This window comes from Dendrobates tinctorius, unplaced genomic scaffold, assembly GCF_039654945.1.
Source record: "Dendrobates tinctorius isolate UK_male_01 unplaced genomic scaffold, ASM3965494v1 ptg000022l, whole genome shotgun sequence".
In the NCBI taxonomy this organism is placed as follows: domain Eukaryota; kingdom Metazoa; phylum Chordata; class Amphibia; order Anura; family Dendrobatidae; genus Dendrobates; species Dendrobates tinctorius.
The window spans coordinates 74,774,348-74,792,648 of NW_027361690.1; the positions used below are offsets into that span (position 1 = coordinate 74,774,348).

Consider the following 18,301-nt stretch of genomic DNA (forward strand, 5'->3'; position numbering starts at 1 on the left):
GGAAAGGGGAGGGAACTTCCTGGAGCGTGGTCTAATCAAAGGGGGTATCCTACCTCCCACCTCGATGTTTTCATCGGAGAGCTCTTCAAGGATCCTTACCGCATTCTGTTCCTCCTCTGTGGGAAGAAGTAAATGGGACTCATTATCCAAAAAATGACGTCTGAACAACAATGACCTGGCAAACAGGTGTAAATCTTTAATTGTTGTAAATGTATCATAGCCAGCAACAGGTGAAAACGAGAGGCCCCTATTAAGAAGCGAAATATCAGTAGGTGATAAAGTATAGTTACTAAGATTAATCACCTTATTATCTTTGGCCATATGATCAGGCGAACGAGAGTGTTGTCTCCTATACGGATGATAATTATGGTTACGGAATTTGTTAGCCAAGGCACCTGATCTTGTTGTAACAGAAGAAGACGAGAGATCCGACTGGCCACTTGTTGAAGAAAGTGATGTGACTGATGATGCATGATTAAGTGACTGTGGACCAATTTTGTTCCTCCTCCACTGATATACATTATGCTGTTGATAGTCTTTCTGGTCCCTACCAAATTTGCTAAGTTGGGACTCATGGATCTTCTTGACGGTTGAGTCAAGGATTTTCTCTAAATTAGTATCAAAGATCCGTATTTTCTCGGCCGAAGCATTGCTACGCAGCTCATTCTGAGTGGTATCAATAAGCTTATCAAGATCAGCAATATTCTTGCTATTAAGGCCAATTAACAGCTTCATCAGGGTCAAGGAACAGGTACCACATGCATCCTCCCAACTGGAGACAAACTGCGCATCCTCAACGGGAAAAGTGGGAATCACTCGCACCCTTAACCCTCTAGGTATCATATTATTAGTTACATATTTATTGAGAAACGCTCTGTTCCACCAAAGTTTGGTCCTCTTAATCAATAAATCTTGAATAGAGGAACAGAGTTCATCAAACTTATAATCATCAGATTGTGGAGTCCCCGCATTTGCTCCAAACACATGTTCCACTTGATCAAGCCAGGACTTTTCTTTGGCTCTAAAGTCCATTTTTGCACCACCAAGACCTGTGCAAAACACAGTAAAAATGAGAGAACATACAGCGAAGGTGTAGCAAAGAAATGTAACCATTATCTGGGACAGAATAATAAACAATATGTCGTCAATGACTATAATTTATGTCCCAGTGCAAATATAACATAGGACTGTAACTGACCAGTTGCTAAATTGCAATAAGAAAGGGGGAGAAGGACGAATCCAAGAACAGCAACAAATGGTCAAAGTGTAAAGATTTTTATTAAGTGGTAATGCAAAGAACAAATAGCTAAAAAACATGCAAGTACTGGTTGGTCAGAAATAAGATCAGGCCCTTAATAAATCATGGCCTATTTTACGGATTGATCCTATACTGTCTAAAATACTGCCTGAGAGGCCCTCTATGTCATTTAGATGTGCCAGAAATTTGAAAGATCACTTGGTACGTAGTCTTTATGTGGGGGAACCCAGGACTACATTCCTTAATGATGTGACCCCTCGGTGTGGATGTTACCCCTGTGGCCGCTGCGTCGCTTGCCCTAACATGGATCGCGCAACCACTTTCTCTGACTCTGATGGTAAGATATTTAAGATCAAGAAATCTATCTCCTGTGATACTAGATATGTGGTTTATCATGCCACATGTCCATGTAATCTTGTGTATATAGGTATGACATCACGTCAGTTGAAGGTGCGTGTTCGCGAGCATGTTTTGGGCATTGAGGCGTCAGCGGGCCAGGTGGATGCATCCACGCTGAAGACTATTCCACGTCACTTTAGGCTCTATCATAGTAGTGACAGTAGTCTGATACGGTTTAAGGGTATTGATACCATTGATATTAGTATAAGGGGAGGGAAATTATCCACCAGACTTGCATGTCTTGAATCCAGGTGGATCTGGACATTGAAAACTGTGCATCCTCACGGGTTGAATGAGAGTCTCTCCTTTGCCCCTTTCCTCGGATAATTGTTATCTTGAGTCCCACATGTGGTCTGGTGTCATTTTTTGTTTTTAAGCTTTGTTCTTTTATTTTTCTTTTTAGCTTTTAATGTACTTTTTGTGCCAACCAACTGATTTGCTGGATGGTAGAAGTCCCGTTTATGACCATTTTGGATGGACATGTGGCTGTACAGATGAAGTGGAGGTCCATCAATATTCCTTCCTTATATTGTATGCGGAGGACTGTGATATATTTTTAGGATCTTCAAGATGAATTCTTTTTGTGACACTTGATATGTGTGTGATGTCTCTATGTGCACTGTTCTTGCCATTTTGCAATCTATGACATTTATGACATTGATCTTTTTTGTATTGAATATGGTTATCAATATTGGTTCCATATAATCTATAATTATATCTATTACTATGGTTCATGTGTATATGGGTTGCTGAATATTGAACCAATTGAATTTGGCAATATTGCCAACTTGTGCAGTCAGTGCATATATTACCTTCAGCATAATATTGTGATGTCAATTCTATGGTTTTTATGTTAAGTGGGTTTTTCATTAAAACCTACAGTTATTATTAAAACTTATAGTCTTTCACTTCGGTGTTACAGCCTTTTGTCTATGTTTGACCGGGTGAGCGTGTATTTTTTATGGGTTTTGCTGCTATTATAGCTTTTTTATAGATTTCCTTTTTGCTGCCCATTTACAAAATGCCGGGCTTTTTTCCTATTGCGGCTTTGCGCCTGTGCGGTGTCAGAACGCCTCACGTCAGCTCTGTGGGATTATGGGCGCTTGATCACGTGGGGCCCCACGTGATTTTGGCGTCACATCTCCTCATCTGCTGCGCTGTATGCGTCTGGTCATCTCCCGGACAACGCTTTCACTTTATCCGCCCGTACTTCCTGTGTAACTATGGGAGGTTCTATTATGGTCGTTCCCATAGTGACGGATGACGACTTCCGGTTTCGGATCCTGCTTTGAGTTCCGGTTTTCGGCCTTTTTAAACTCTGCTTGTACACTTCTAGAGCGCCCCCTGAAGAAGGTGTGTCAGAAACGCGCGTTGGGGCGGGCCCGGGGACCCCTCTGTTGCCAGTATCGTTTGCTACTCAGGTATATTACCAAATACTGGTGTGATTGCGATCGACCTCATGCGGTGTCTGTTTCCATTTTGGGATGAGAATAGTAACACGTGTTTATAATAATTCTTGGTGGTCCTTATCATAGAATCATAGAATCATAGAATCGTAGAGTTGGAAGGGACCTCCTGGGCCATCTGGTCCAACCCCCTGCTCAAAGCAGGATTCGCTAAATCATCCCAGTCAGATGTCTGTCCAGCCTCTGTTTGAAGACTTCCATTGAAGGAGAACTCACCACTTCTCGTGGCAGCCTGTTCCACTCATTGATCACTCTAACTGTCAAAAAGTTTTTTCTAATATCTAATCTGTGTCTCTTCCCATTCAGTTTCATCCCATTGCTTCTAGTCTTTCCTTGTGCAAATGAGAATAAAGTTGATCCTTCTACAATGTGACAGCCCTTTAGATATTAGTAGACAGCTATTAAGTCTCCTCTCAGTCTTCTCTTTTGCAAACTAAACATTCCCAAATCCTGCAACCTTTCCTCATAAGACAGGGTTTGCAGACCGGTCACCATTCTGGTCGCTCTTTTCTGAACTTGCTCCAGTTTGTTGATGTCTTTTTTAAAATGTGGTGCCCAAAACTGGACACAATATTCCAGATGAGGTCTGACCAAAGAGGAGTAGAGGGAAATAATGACTTCACGTGATCTAGACTGTATGCTTCTGTTAATACATCCTAGAATTGCATTTGCCTGTTTTGCTGCTGCATCACACTGTTGACTCATATTCAGTCTGTGATCTATTAGTATACCCAAGTCTTTTTCACATGTGCTGTCACTTAGCCCTATTCCTCCCATTCTATATATGCTTTTTTCATTTTTATTGCCCAGATGTAGTACTTTGCATTTCTCCCTGTTAAAAACCATTCTGTTAGTTGCTGCCCACTTCTCCAGTTTATTTAAATCTTTTTGAATCCTCTCTCTCTCTTCTCTAGTATTAGCTATCCCTCCTAGCTTTGTGTCATCAGCAAATTTAATCAGTTTACTCTCAATTCCTTCATCTAAATCGTTGATAAAGATGTTGAACAATACAGGGCCCAGGACAGAGCCCTGTGGTACCCCACTTGAGACATTCTTCCAACTGGATGTGCAGCCATTTACGACCACTCTTTGGGTCCGATCACTAAGCCAGTTATGAATCCACCTAACAGTTGCCTTGTCCATTCCATACTTAGTCATTTTTTCAATAAGGATTGTATGAGAGACTTTGTCATATCGCTTTCATCCTGTTGTAATTATGTCTTATGCTTTACCTGACAATACTTTTATATTGCTTGCAACATGGTACCCTGGGTCCTGATCTTATTTCTGACCAACCAGTACTTGCATGTTTTTTAGCTATTTGTTCTTTGCATTACCACTTAATAAAAATCTTTACACTTTGACCATTTGTTGCTGTTCTTGGATTCGTCCTTCTCCCCCTAACTTTATAAACAGCATACAAATCTAGCAACTAAACACTCATAGACATAAATGGAGTTAAGCCAACAACAAAGTGAAAATAACAAAATTCACTAAATAACAAAACGTATATGGATATTCATAATGAATACATTAACCTACTCAAAAATGAATACACCAAAAGGAGTCCAGGAATATAAGACTCAAATAAATTTATTGAATAATTACAAGTATAAACAGAACCAAAATAACCTAATAAAATACATAATGTGTAATCACAAAAAAAATACATATATACTAAACACAGTGACCACAAAAGATACATAATCATACAGAAAATGATAAGGGTAGTAATACCAATAAAGTGCATAATGTAAGCTGAAAAAACCAACTACTGTAAAAGGTGCATATTAATAATATAAACCCAAATCAAAAATACCTGTAGTAAGTGGCTCAGTGTGTCAAAGCTCCCTCCAACGTACGTTTCGCCCACTGTGGCTTTTTCAAGGAGTCCCCTTGGACGTTCTGTTCAGAATATCTAGAAAACCGTGCAAACTAGTGACAGAAAGTAAATTACTTATTGGCATAATTCTGCAGCCCAGATATGTACTGAGATTATGTGAAAAGCCCAGACAACCCCTTTAACCAGAACCCTATTGAAAACAATGGAGTCCCGAACTTTGAAGCTGGAAAATATCTCTCTCTCTCTTTCTTTCTCTATCTCTCTTTCTCTCTATTTCTCTCTCTCCTTCCACACCTCCCCTATAATTCTGAACATTAAAATGGACTTCAGGGAGAGGTCCATGTTGGTAGTTTTGCAACAAACACAAAGTGTCCAGTACAAACCCAGAGTTTTTAAGTTCAAGTTCGATCATCTTTATACTTAAGATTTGACTGTATACTTATTATTGATCAAGCTCACTAATAAAGCAGTAAGCCGTAAGCTGCAAGTTTCCATGTGACAATGTTGGCACATATCCAAAATTTGATCATTTATCTCCATTCTCTATGGATGCGCTGGACATATAGAGGTACAAATCAGAAAAAAGTATTTTTTCTGGTAATAGTACTTAATTTTAAAGATAGAAATTGTATAGTATAAAAAAGGATATTTTCTGTAATGTAGAGGGCATGATACAATAGCTAAAGATCAGTGTAATATAAATAATGCAAGAATACATATCACAATAAAGTAATGTAATACTTCTGTCAAAATGTTATTTCATGATGTGGGTCGCCCTCCCAGGGCTGTGGGGTACTCGGTACCGGGCCAGTCTCTCAGAGGGGATTGTCACAGCAGCGGTGACTCGGTCCGTGGCCCTGGGTGCAGACAGCTGTAGCCCTCTATCTCACTTGGCTCACCCGTCGCTGTTGTGCCTCCGAGTCTTAGTTGGGAATAGAGCATTTACAGCTTCCTATTCCTCTGGTTTCTGTTGCAGGACCTTCAGTATCCATACAACCGTGGAGACCAGGCTCCAGATCATGCGCTATCACCAGGAGGGAGCTCTCTTTCCTCAGCTCAACCTCCAGCTTCTCTCCACATGTCTACACTTGTTGCCCTCCTCATACTAACTGACTATTTCCCCTCCTGGCTCTCAGAGAGCACTCCTCCCCCAATTCTGGTTCAGAGCTCCCTCTCCTGGCCTGGAGTGGGAACCGTGTTGCATGGAAATGATTAACTGCTAGAGAGACCCTTCATTGACTCCAAGCCTGACATCACCCTCCCTGGAGGAAGGCAATGCCACTGTGGCGACCATACGCCTGGGGGCACCACATTCCCCCCTAGTGCAAGTCAGCACTCCAGGGCTGATGAAAGAGAACATGAATAACATATAAACATGTAAACAGTACGAAGGTTACAAGATTAAAAAAGGAAAAATTGACAAAAACCAAATGCTCCAAAAATAGTCCTATGATGATAAGTCCAAGTATCAATGTCCATGGTCCATTCCTGGGCAAATGGTGAACTATATACAAATTGGTGACCACACAAGTCCTGTGGTAAAAACATGAAACAAGAACTTCAAAAAGGCTTCTTACAGGTTATCTGTAGGCACAAAACTTGAGAACAGTTACATATATACACAATTTCAACATTCACATAAACTTAGCTATACACGATATCTGATGGGCGGTACACCTTGTGTAGTACGGGTAGACCTGCGTAACACTGGTGTGACCGGAGATCTTACTGGTTGTCTAGTGCTGACTACTGGAGTAGTTAAACTAGGTAGTATTCTCCTTCCGACTCTTAGTCTCACCATGGGTATGACAGATTCACCACTGGCAGGGCGAGGGTTCTCTGGCTCCACTGCTGGTATGGCATCTGCCACCTGAACTTCATGATTTTCAGAGTTCTCATGAGTCACTTCTTCTTGTACTACCAGTTGGGGAAATGTCAACACTGGCACCACTATGGCATCATTTACTTTAGTCCAATTGGCAGGGAATTCTCCAAGTATAGTGTTGACCCTTTCTTCTTCTATGGGTTGGATGTTATTTTGTTCTTCCATTCTTTCTCTTAACTGATCAGGGCATAATTTCAAATGATCCCTTGATACTGCTGCTGAGGTTTCTCCTCCATCTTTACTAATAAGGCACACCTTGGTATTGTTAAAGTTTGAGGGTAGAATGGTGTAGGGTTCAGCTTCCCATTGGTCAGCCAATTTATGTAGTCTTCTTTTCCTCTTGAGGACTTGTTCTCCTGGTGACAAGGGGACTGCAGGTGCATGCTGATTGTAGTTCCTCTCTTGTTTTTGTCTTGCCTGAGCTAGACTCTTCTCCACACATTCTTGTACTCTTCTGTACTGTTGCTGCCTCTCTGTGTCCCAGTCAGCATCTGGTGACGTCACCTCAGGTGTAAGGACTCCCATATCCAAATCAATAGGCAGTTTACCAGGCCTCGCTCTCATTAGGGAGGCTGGAGTGCAGTTGGTGGAATTCACAGGAATGTGGTTGTAGAGGTCTACCAGATCTGGCCACTTTTCTGGCCACAGATTCCTCTCTTCCAAGGGCAAGGTCTTCAGTAGGTCAATCACTACTTGGTTCATCTTTTCACACATGCCATTGGTCTGTGGATGGTATGGCATTGTCCGGATCTTCTTACAACCATACAAGTTACAGAATTCCTGGAACACTTCTGCCTCAAAGGCAGGACCTTGATCTGTAAGCACTTGCTCATGATATTCATGTGGTCTACAGAAGTGCTGTGGGAATGCTCTAGCTGCTGTCCTGGCTGTTTGATCTTTGACAGGCACAACTACCAGGAATCTTGAGTAGTGGTCCACGTGGTAAGAGCATAGATGTAGCCTGAGCGGCTTGGGACCAGCTTCACATGGTCTAGGGCGACCAACTCAAGTGGCTGTTTGGTTATTATTGGCTGTAGAGGAGCTCTCAGGCTGTTTTGATCCTTTCTGCACAGGTTACATTGCCCACACTCCTGGCACCACCTTTCAGTGGCTTTCCTCATACCAGCCCAGTAGAATCTCTCCCGGAGCAAGGCTTCCAACTTCTTCCATCCGAAGTGGCCAGTTCCATTGTGGTATACTTCCAGGATCATTGATGCCTCTCTCTTTGGGACCACCACCTGCCAGACCAACTCATGAGTGCGGGCATTGATACTCCTCCGACACAGCTTTCCTTCATAAATGAACAGCTGACCTCTTTCCTTCCACAACTCCTGGATTTCTTCAGGAGCATTCGACTCAGGGCGTGAGTCAGCTTGTGATAGTAGCTCCTTCACCAGGCGGACTGCGGGGTCACTATCCTGCGTGTCTGCCCAATCATGATGGGGCAATGGATTTAGGGTGGCCTCTTTCAAGCCAGACCTTCTGTTTCTCACTCCTTGGGCACGTTGAGCCACAAGTGGCCGGTGGAAGGGAGGTAACTCTATTTCTTCAAGCGCCTCAGGGTCTTCTCCTGCATCTGGCAGATTAGGCATTCTGGACAGCGCATCAGCATTGACATTCTTGTGCCCTGCTCGGTACTTGATGGTAAACTCGTAGTTAGACAACCGAGCCATCCATCGCTGCTCCAGTGCACCTAGTTTTGCAGTTTCCAGGTGAGTCAATGGGTTGTTGTCCGTGAAGATGGTAAACTTGGCTGAAGCCCAGACTATGGCGAGGAACTCCAGCTTGAAGGAACTGTAGTTGTCAGGGTTCCTTTCAGTGGGACGAAGCTTCCTGCTAGCGTAGGAGATCACTCTTTCTTTGCCATTCTGTACCTGTGACAGTACTGCTCCCAGTCCCACGTTGCTGGCATCAGTATACAACACAAAGGGCTGGTCATAATCTGGGTAGGCCAGTACTTCATCTCCTGTGAGAGCCATCTTCAGTCGGGTGAAGGACCTCTCCAACTCCTCAGTCCATTCAAAGGTGGAACTTTTCTGTTTGGCCTTCTTGGACTGTCCCACCAGAAGATTTTGCATTGGAGTGGCTATTTCAGTGAAGCCTTTGATGAACCTTCGGTAGTAGCCTACCAACCCGAGGAATTGGCGTACTTCATGGAGGTTGCTGGGCTTCGGCCAGTCCCGGATGACTGTGACTTTGTCAGGATCTGGTGCCACACCTTCTTCACTCACTACATGACCGAGGTACTGTACCTTGGGCTTCAGGAGGTGGTATTTGGAAGGCTTCACCTTCAGGCCAAAGTTGGACAAGGCTTCAAACACCTCAGCCAGGTGCTCCAGATGGTCTTCATAAGTCTTGGAGAAAACAATGACATCATCAAGGTACAACAGGACTGTCTCAAAGTTCATGTGTCCCAGGCAGCACTCCATCAGCCGTTGAAATGTTCCTGGGGCAGTGCAGAGCCCGAATGGCATATAGTTGAACTCACAGAGACCCATTGGAGTGGTAAACGCTGTTTTCTCCTTGTCTGCCTTTGCCACGGGAACCTGCCAATACCCACTAGTCAGATCTAAGGTGGAAAAGTAGTTAGCAGTTTTAAGTGCAGCTAATGACTTCTCAATTCTGGGAAATGGATAGGCATCCTTATGTAAAATGCTGTTAATTTTCCTGTAATCAACACAGATTCTCATGGTACCATCCTTTTTCTTTACAAAAACTATTGGAGCTGCCCAGGGGCTACAACAGTCTCTGATAACCCCTGCTTCCTTCATCTCTCTCAACATACCTTTACCACATTGGTATTGTGTTGGGGGTATAGGCCGGTATCTTTCTTTAATGGGTGGATGATCTCCAGTGGGGATATGGTGTTGAACCCCTTTTGCCTTCCCAAAATCTAGAGGGTGCTTACTGAATACCCGCTCATATTCCCGGGTCACCCTGTAAACCCCATTTTTCTGGTAGGAAGGTGTAGAGTCAGTCCCCACCTGCAGTTGCTGGCACCACTCCTCCAGCTGCTTTACAGAGCCATTGTCCTCCACCTGGTTGGATGAGACCAAGGGCTCTGCTGCCTGCATTGCATTATTACTGACAGTGAGCAGCTTAGCAACTGTGGCATACCGAGGTATTGTGGCCTCCTACTCCCCACAATTCAAAAGGCGTACAGGTACTCTCCCTTTACGTACATCAACTACCCCTCTGGCTGTCAGGACAGTGGGCCTGCTATCAGAGTATACTGGCTCTACCAATGCCTAGTAATCTTTCCCTCTGAGGCCTATGGCTGCCCGACACCAAATCAACATTTCACATCTGGGGAGTATTGCAATGGGGAAAGCATCACTCACTCTGACGATGCCAATTTCTCTGCCAGAGAGTTCTACCTGCTGCCTTTGCATCAGGGCCTTGGTCTCCTTCTGCAGGACTCATTATTCACTGGAACCAGCACTCTCAGCCTCCTGTTGCAACAAGACAATAACCTCGAAAAGACAATTTTCAATTACATTTGTACCAAGAGTCATCATGGGATTACATTCTCGTCGATCAATATCCACAACTATCAGACCTTGAGATTTTAACTCCACCCTCCCCACTTTAACAGTAATTTCTTTACATCCCACTTGTGGTAAAGACGGACCATTACTGGCAACTACTGTTAGTTCATCAGTTGGGCCATGGGTGAGTTCAGAGTCAGCCCAATACCGCTTGTAGAGGATATGGGACATAGTGGTCACCTGGGAGCCAGTGTCCACCAAAGCGTTCATGGGGATGCCGTCAAACACCACTGGAAGGATCGGTCTCCCTCCAACATACTTGGCTCTCCAGTTCCTTGGCCTTGTGGTCCTACTCCTGGGGGTTGGCCCTCTGCCCCAGGGGTTACTCGTTTAAAGTACAGAATCTTGCAAGATGGCCTGCCTTGCAGCAGCGACGACAGATGGGACATCCGTCCTGGTCATAGCGGTTGTTGTTCCTCCCTCGGAGTGGCGGGGTTCTCCTCTTCCGGATCCACGGGACATCCTCTGGACTGAAAGCAAGCTGGATCTTCTCCTTGGAGGACACCTGCAGGGACTGCACGCTTTTAGTAAGTGCAGCCATATCTTTGGTCTACTCCTGGACCTGAAGACGCAGCTCTTCTATTGGATCTTTATCCAGAGTCTGTGCATCTGCCTCCACAGGGATGGAAGGGAAAGATGTTGCTTCCTGGTGGTAGGTGATCGCTGGGTGCCTAGGGGGCGCTGGAAGGCTGACAGTTGGTTCCTGCAGTACCCGAATAGCCCTGTCCTTGAAATCAGCAAAGTCAAGATCAGGGTTTTGTAGGGTTATGATATGCAGCTGCGCTCTGTGGGTACTGGATAGGAGTCCTTCAATGAACTGCTCTTTTAACAGTTTGTCTTCCTCTTTCACACTGTCAGGATCAATTTGCTTGATGGCTTGCAAAGCCTCCTGCAGGTTAAGAGCATAGTCCCTTATACTGTTCTGCACTTTCTGTTTACATCCCAAGAACCTCATCTTGATTTCAGCTGCAGTGCAGGTGTCAAAGGTGCTCCTTAGCTTAGCCAGGATCTTTTTAATAGTCTCTTTATCAGTGTCCTGCCAGGCTTTTACTTCTCTCTGTGCTACACCTGTTAGCTGCCCAATCAGGATGTTCACCTTCTGGCTTTCAGATAGGGGATACACCTCAAACAAACTGCACAGTCTCTCTTTAAATTCACTCAGGGTATGGGACTCACCCGAGTACTGCGGTAGCCAGGCTGCTCCCGGTATGTAGGGCATAGACAGCGGCATTATGGGGACCGCTTCGGTGGGTGCTACCGGAGCCGCAGCCATGTTGGGCACTGCATCTTGCAGCGCTGAGGGGCTGGCGGGGGCGTTCGCCGCTGCATCGGCGCTTGCCTGAGACATTCTCCTTCCCCCCAGTTAACGGTTGCCAGGCCCCGGGGTTGAGCGGCTTACCGGCTGTAGGCCTCAGCTCCTCTCCTTCTCGCGTGCTGTCCTCTCTTCCTGCGCGGCACTTCACTTCTTCGCGCTCTGCGGCAGGCTCCGTGCACGAAGGCCTGCCCCTTTTCTTCCAGCGCGCGCAAATCAGCGGGATAATGGCGGCAATGGCGCCAATTTTGTACACAGTCTATAGCACACAACAGTCTCTGGCACACAGGACCCGGGGATACCGGGCTCCGTAATCCTGTTCGTGATGCCAAAAATGGGTCGCCCTTCCAGGGCTGTGGGGTACTCGGTACCAGGCTGGTCTCTCAGAGGGGATTGTCACAGCAGCGGTGACCTGGTCTGTGGCCCTTGGTGCCCATGTTAAAGGGGTTGAGTTGGAATAAAGTTTATAAGTAATTCGTGACGCCACCTCTGGTGTTCGGCAAGAGAGGTGTTAAGCCGACACTGCAGACAGATCATCTGGGACAGATGGTGTAATTCAGCTATGATGTTGTAGCCCTCCACAGGTAGGGCTGTTGTCCCAGGGCAGTGTAGATAAAGGGTTAGGAAGAAGGTGCAGTGTTTGGCACAGAGATGTAGTAGTGCTGAGGATGTTGCAGGAAGGAGGCAAGGACACAACAGGGTGCAGTTCTTTACCTTTACTTGGCAAACGCAGTCCAGGGTCCTGATTACAGATGGCACAGGAGCAGGCTCGCCTGGAAGCAACTCAGGAATCTCTCTATCAGATGGGCTGTGTAGTCTCCTTCCTAGCGCTCGCTTGAGGTACATCCAGTACAGTGTTACACTGAAGTTCCTCCTTCTTATCTTCTCTTAGAACTACCTCGTATGGCAGACAGCTGTAGCCCTCTATCTCTCTTGGCTCACCCGTCACTGTTGTGCGTCCGAGTCTTAGTTGGGAATAGAGCATTTACAGCTTCCTATTCCTCTGGTTGCTGTTGCAGGACCTTCAGTATCCATACAACCGTGGAGACCAGGCTCCAGATCATGCGCTATCACCGGGAGGGAGCTCTCTTTCTTCAGCTCAACCTCCAGCTTCTCTCCACACGTCTACACTCGTTGCCCTCCTCACACTGACTATTTCCCCTCCTGGCCCTCAGAGAGCACTCCTCCCCCAATTCTGGTTCAGAGCTCCCTCCGCTGGTCTGGAGTGGGAACCGTGTTGCATGGAAATGATTAACTGTTAGAGAGACCCTTCATTGACTCCAAGCCTGACATCACCCTCCCTGGAGGAAGGCAATGCCACTGTGGCGACCATACTCCTAGGGGCACCACAGATGCCTTTAAGGAGTGACTATAGGACTCTGGTGATCAGATGAAGTTACCTATTCTATTTTCACATGTTTCATTTACATTTTAATGTCTTCTATTAAAAGTTTTCAGAAAAATGTCGGACAGACATGGTGTATAACAATGCAAGTATTTTACTCAACTTAAAAAAACTGCTACAAACATTCTAAATAAATACTTATCACTTATTTATTCCCCCAAGAATCTAGAGCTGGCACTTCTGCAGTGCTCCTAGTCTTTTTTTTACATGAGGTCAACAGTGGTGACGTGCCTAATACTAACTTTATTGTACCATTGATGAGTCTCATGCGTGTAGTAAGACACATGACTGCTCTGTCCATTGATTGGCAGCAGCAGTCATATGCTGGATGTGTGGAAACTAACAGCTGGAGGATCTTCAAGGCAATGTTCAAGGATTGACCAAGAGGAGAACATATGTTTATTCTGTTAGTTTAGAACATCTGCAGCTGGTTCCTGAAAATAAAGTCTATTAAATTTTGACAACAGCAATCAATCAATTTAAATGCTGCTGTTGGTGTTTGACAGCATCATCTAAATGGTAAAACAGCAGAGATCGCTGCTTTTAGAGGCAGGTGCTGGCTGTATAGTACAGTTGCCACCTGCCTAGCAGTGACCTAGACTCAGCTCATGAGTAAAGATGGGTGCTGCACCCTGATATTATTGGTCCCCTCCCAGACTAAAAACATCAGCTCTCAGCTGCCCCAGAAATGGCGCATTAATAAGATGTGCCAAATCTTTTGCTTAGCCTCGCTCTACCCACTTGCCCTGGTGCGGTGGTAAGTGAGGTAATAGTTGTGGAGTTAATATCAGCTTTGTATTGGCAGGTGACATCAAGCCCGGGGGGTTAGTAATGGAGAGGCGTCTATAAGACACCCACATTACTAACCCCATATTTAGATTGCAAAAACTGCACAGACATAATAAAATCCTTTAAATTAAGACACTTTGATTTGAAATAAAAATAAAAGCACAGTTATACTCACCTCTATGCCTAATCCATTGAAGCTCATGTCACCTGTAAAAAAAAACAGAAAATAAGAATACTCACTTTTATTCCTTATCCACCAATGCCCATGTCGCTTTGAAAAGATGAAAAGTAATAAACAACGATATCTCTCACTTGTCATAAATGAAGATAATACATACTGTCCCATGAAGATCTGGATAGCAGTCACATCAGTGACCACTCTCCCCATGAGTCAGCTCAAACTGACACAGGAGACTAATCGCTCCTGCAGTGTCTAGTGCTGAGCTGCCATGAGAAAGATCACCGGAGTTCAAAGCTGATGAAACATGGTGACCTCACTTACCATGCAACTCGCTGTATAAGCTGGCTGGCATGGAAAGCGGTCACATCACTGATGTGACAGCTATCAAAATCATCCAGATCTTCATGTGACAGATATAGATTATAGACCTGAAAGACTGCTGTTATGTATACTCCTCACAGCCTACCAATGTAGATCAATAAAACAATGCTATGAATGGCCGGGCCGCTGTGTAACACTTCTCTAATATTTTCATAGATCTAACTAATGTTTTCATCACTGATATGAGACCGAAAAGCTTACCCAGTAAAAAAATGACATTTTTATTCTCTATTTTATTTCCCAAATCTTCACAAGTCTGTCTAGTGAATATATGATCTGGCTCTAATAGGACTATTCCTTCCCCAGCCGCTGGTGATATAGTCTAGTCTCAGCTCATAAATTGAAAATGTTATGTCCGTAAATCAGACTAGATCATTTCCAGGGACATCCTAAATTCTCAGTCAAATCTCCTGGATTATCCTAAATATTTTATTTTAATGTCACATTTAAGTTATCCTTTCATTGAAGTGACTATATTGAGGTCTAAGTTTGGTAATTTATCATCAGTGACCTTCTACAGATACTAGAGAAACAATCTCTCTATTAATGGAGAGCACTGTAGTAAACCCTGATGTATTACCCAGGCTTCATATGTTTCCTACAGTCTTTAAAATATCACACAGATGTTGTACGGAAGGCACTATGTTGTCACCAGGGAAGGAAAACATTTCCCTTTGATAAGTAATACCTGTCCAAATCCTACAGATACAAGTAACATACACAGCAGTTTTAGCAAGAGTGTTGTGCTGTTGTAGGTAACAGCAGGTACGCAGGATGCAGTGACGAGACGCGAGACTGGGTTGAACTTTGACTAAAGAAACTTTTATAATTTTGAGCCGCTAGGACTATGCTAAGCAACTAAACCAAAACAATAACAGATACTGTCCTTGCAGGGACTATGCGCAAACAAGCACTCTAAATGAGAACACGACTAATCCGGCAACAGCCGGTTGCTATAGGGCCGCGATATATCCGACTACTGGTCCTTATTTTCTAAAGTGTCACTTATCCGTCCTGACGTCCCTCGGCATCTCTGATGAGGCTGCGTTGGCATCGCAGCCGCTGGGCCCAGCTGCTGAAGATCTGTCGTAGTCTTCGGGTGCCCCAGCGCCTAGGAGAAGTTGGGGCACAACAGGCCCAGAACGAGTCCTTTGACGAGGTGACCCCCTGTAGACACAGCAGGGTTTGGCTTGTGAGCGAGTTTAATGAGACTCCAGTCTCCAAGCAGGGTTGTGTCACAGTTTCCAGGAGTGGCGGTTGGCAGGCCACGTGCACAGCCTAGGCCTAGGCGAAGAGTTCCCCTGTAGGCGGGGAGTAGGCCCCAACTGCTGACTGCAGCGGGGTTACGTCCACTGTGGCTGATGATGAAGAGGCCGCAGTCGCGGACTGAGGCGGGGCGGCAGCAGGCAGGCCGCAGCAGCGGGCTGGAGTGAAGTGGCAGTGGCTGCGAGGGGTGGCGGACCAGCCGCAACAGGCTGAAGCACAGCGGTAACAGCTGCGGAAGACCGTGGGCAGGGAGCGACCCCGGATTGGAGTAAAGCGCAAGTCTCTGGTTGGTAGGTTCGTTGCTTACTCTCCAAAGGCCACTGAAAGTCTTCCCTCTGCTGCTGGTCTCTTCTCAGGTCACCGTCTGTCACTCTGGTTCTCCCAAAGTCCCGCAGTCTCTTGCTTTGTGTCTGCTGTTCAGCCAACTGACTCCCCTGTCCGCTCCCTGTCCCTTTTATACTCGCCCCTTCCCTTGCCGTTCTGTCACTCTCAGCAGCCCACTCTCCTCCTTCGTTCCCTGGGTACTGTTCCCTTAGGAACCTAGATGGCGGTCCCCTTGGTTCTGGCCCAGACACTCTGCGGGGGCCCTCCTCCCTACACTGTCACCACAAATTTGATGCATTTGATCATCGATAAGTATTGATTCAGATTTTGTGTAAGTCAGCAGATACACATTTGACTATTTCTGTTGGTTGCCCATAAATGTGAATGACATCTTGTAATGTCAACAATATCAAGTGAATGCACCACAAATTATCATAAAGGAAAGCTCCAGTCCCACCAAAAAATGTCATACTGTTTAATTCAAGCTTATGTGTTACATGTATTTAAAAAAATTGGCAATTTTTTCTTATCTCAATGATTTTAATTGAAAAAAGCAAAATTACAAATTGTGCAATTTTCACACCGGCCACTGGGGCTTTTTTTAGACTTACACTTCCTGTCACTACAGGAAGAGTTTGCAGCAAGGTTTCATATTATCAGAAGCAGGATCACAAAAGCATGTAATATCTGCATACAGAGCTGATAAAACAGGATTCACCTATCACAACAGCTAGCTTCAAACCTTACACTCTTTCCCCACCTTTGCAATGTCTTGTGCATAGTGTCATTAGATTCAAGTATTGTGGCCGTGTACATATGTTGTTTCCTGAAACAATAGAAAGCTAGGTTCTATATCTATAGAGATATATATAGATACAGTATACAGTATGTACAGGTGCTTCTCACAAAATTAGAGTATCATCAAATGTTCATTTATTTCAGAGTCATTACAAAAAGAGAGATCTATTTCAAGTGTTTATTTCTGTTAATGTTGGTGATTATGGCTTACAGCCAATTAAAACTCAAAAGTCATTATCTCAGTAAATTACAAAAATTAACAAAAAACACCTGCAAAGACTTCCTAAGCATTTAAGAAGGTCCCTTAGTCTGTTTCAGTAGGCTCCACAATAATGTGGAAGACTGCTGACTTAACATATGTCAAGAAGGAAGTCATTCACACACTCCACAAGGAAAGTAAATTTTGCATTTCATTTGGAAATCAAGGTCCCAGAGTCTGGAGGAAGAGTGGAGAGGCCACAATCCAAGCTGCTTAATGTCTAGTGTGAAGTTGCCACAATCAGTGATAGATTGGGGAGCCATGTCATCTGCTGCAGTGTTGGTGCACTATGTTTTATCAAGACCAAACTGAGCATAGCCGTCTACCAGGATATTTTGGGGCACTTCATACTTCCTCTGCTGACAAGCTTTTTGGAGATGGAAATTTAGTTCTCCAGCAGGACCTGGCACCTGTCCACACTGCCAAAAGTACCAATACCTGGTTTAAAAACAACAGTATCACTGTGCTGGATTGGCCAGCAAACTCACCTGACCTTAACCCCATAGATTGTCAAGGGGAAGATGAGAGACACCAGACTCAACATTGCAGACGAGCTGAAGGCTGCTATCAAAGCAACCTGAGCTTCTATAACACCTCAGCAGTACCACAGGCTGATCACCTCCATGCCACGCCGCATTGATGTAGTGATTGATACAAAAGGAGCCCCGACCAAGTATTAAGTGCATTTACTGAACATACATATCAGTAGACCAACATTTCAGATTTTAAAATCATTTTTCAAGCTTTTGTTAGAAAGTATTCTAATTTACTGAGATAATGACTCTTGGGTTTTCATTGGCTGTAAGCCATAATCATCAACATTTACAGAAATAAACACTTGAAATAGATCACTCTGTTTGTAATGACTCTATATAATATGTGAATTTCACGTTTTGCATTGAAGAACTGAAATAAATTAACTTCTTGATGATATTCTAATTTTGTGACATGTGAGAAGCAACTGCATATACAGTATTTATATATATATATATATGTATATATATATATATACACTCACTGGCCACTTTATTAGGTACACCATGCTAGTAAGGGGTTGGACCCCCTTTTGCCTTCAGAACTGCCTCAATTCTTCGTGGCAGAGATTCAACAAGGTGCTGGAAGCATTCCTCAGAGATTTTGGACCATATTGACATGATGGCATCACACAGTTGGCGCAGATTTGTCGG

At 44.5% G+C, this 18,301-nt stretch overlaps 1 long non-coding RNA gene across 1 annotated transcript; it reads right to left on the minus strand.

Moving 5' to 3' along the window:
* Nucleotides 1-341: 341 nt before the first annotated feature.
* On the minus strand, nucleotides 342-14,113 carry LOC141083977 (uncharacterized). The gene is made up of 3 exons (XR_012230881.1): nucleotides 14,081-14,113; nucleotides 4,943-5,058; nucleotides 342-1,049 (listed from the first exon to the last, which is right to left on the minus strand). It is a non-coding gene; the product is annotated as an uncharacterized lncRNA (long non-coding RNA).
* Between the last annotated feature and the right edge of the window lie 4,188 nt (nucleotides 14,114-18,301).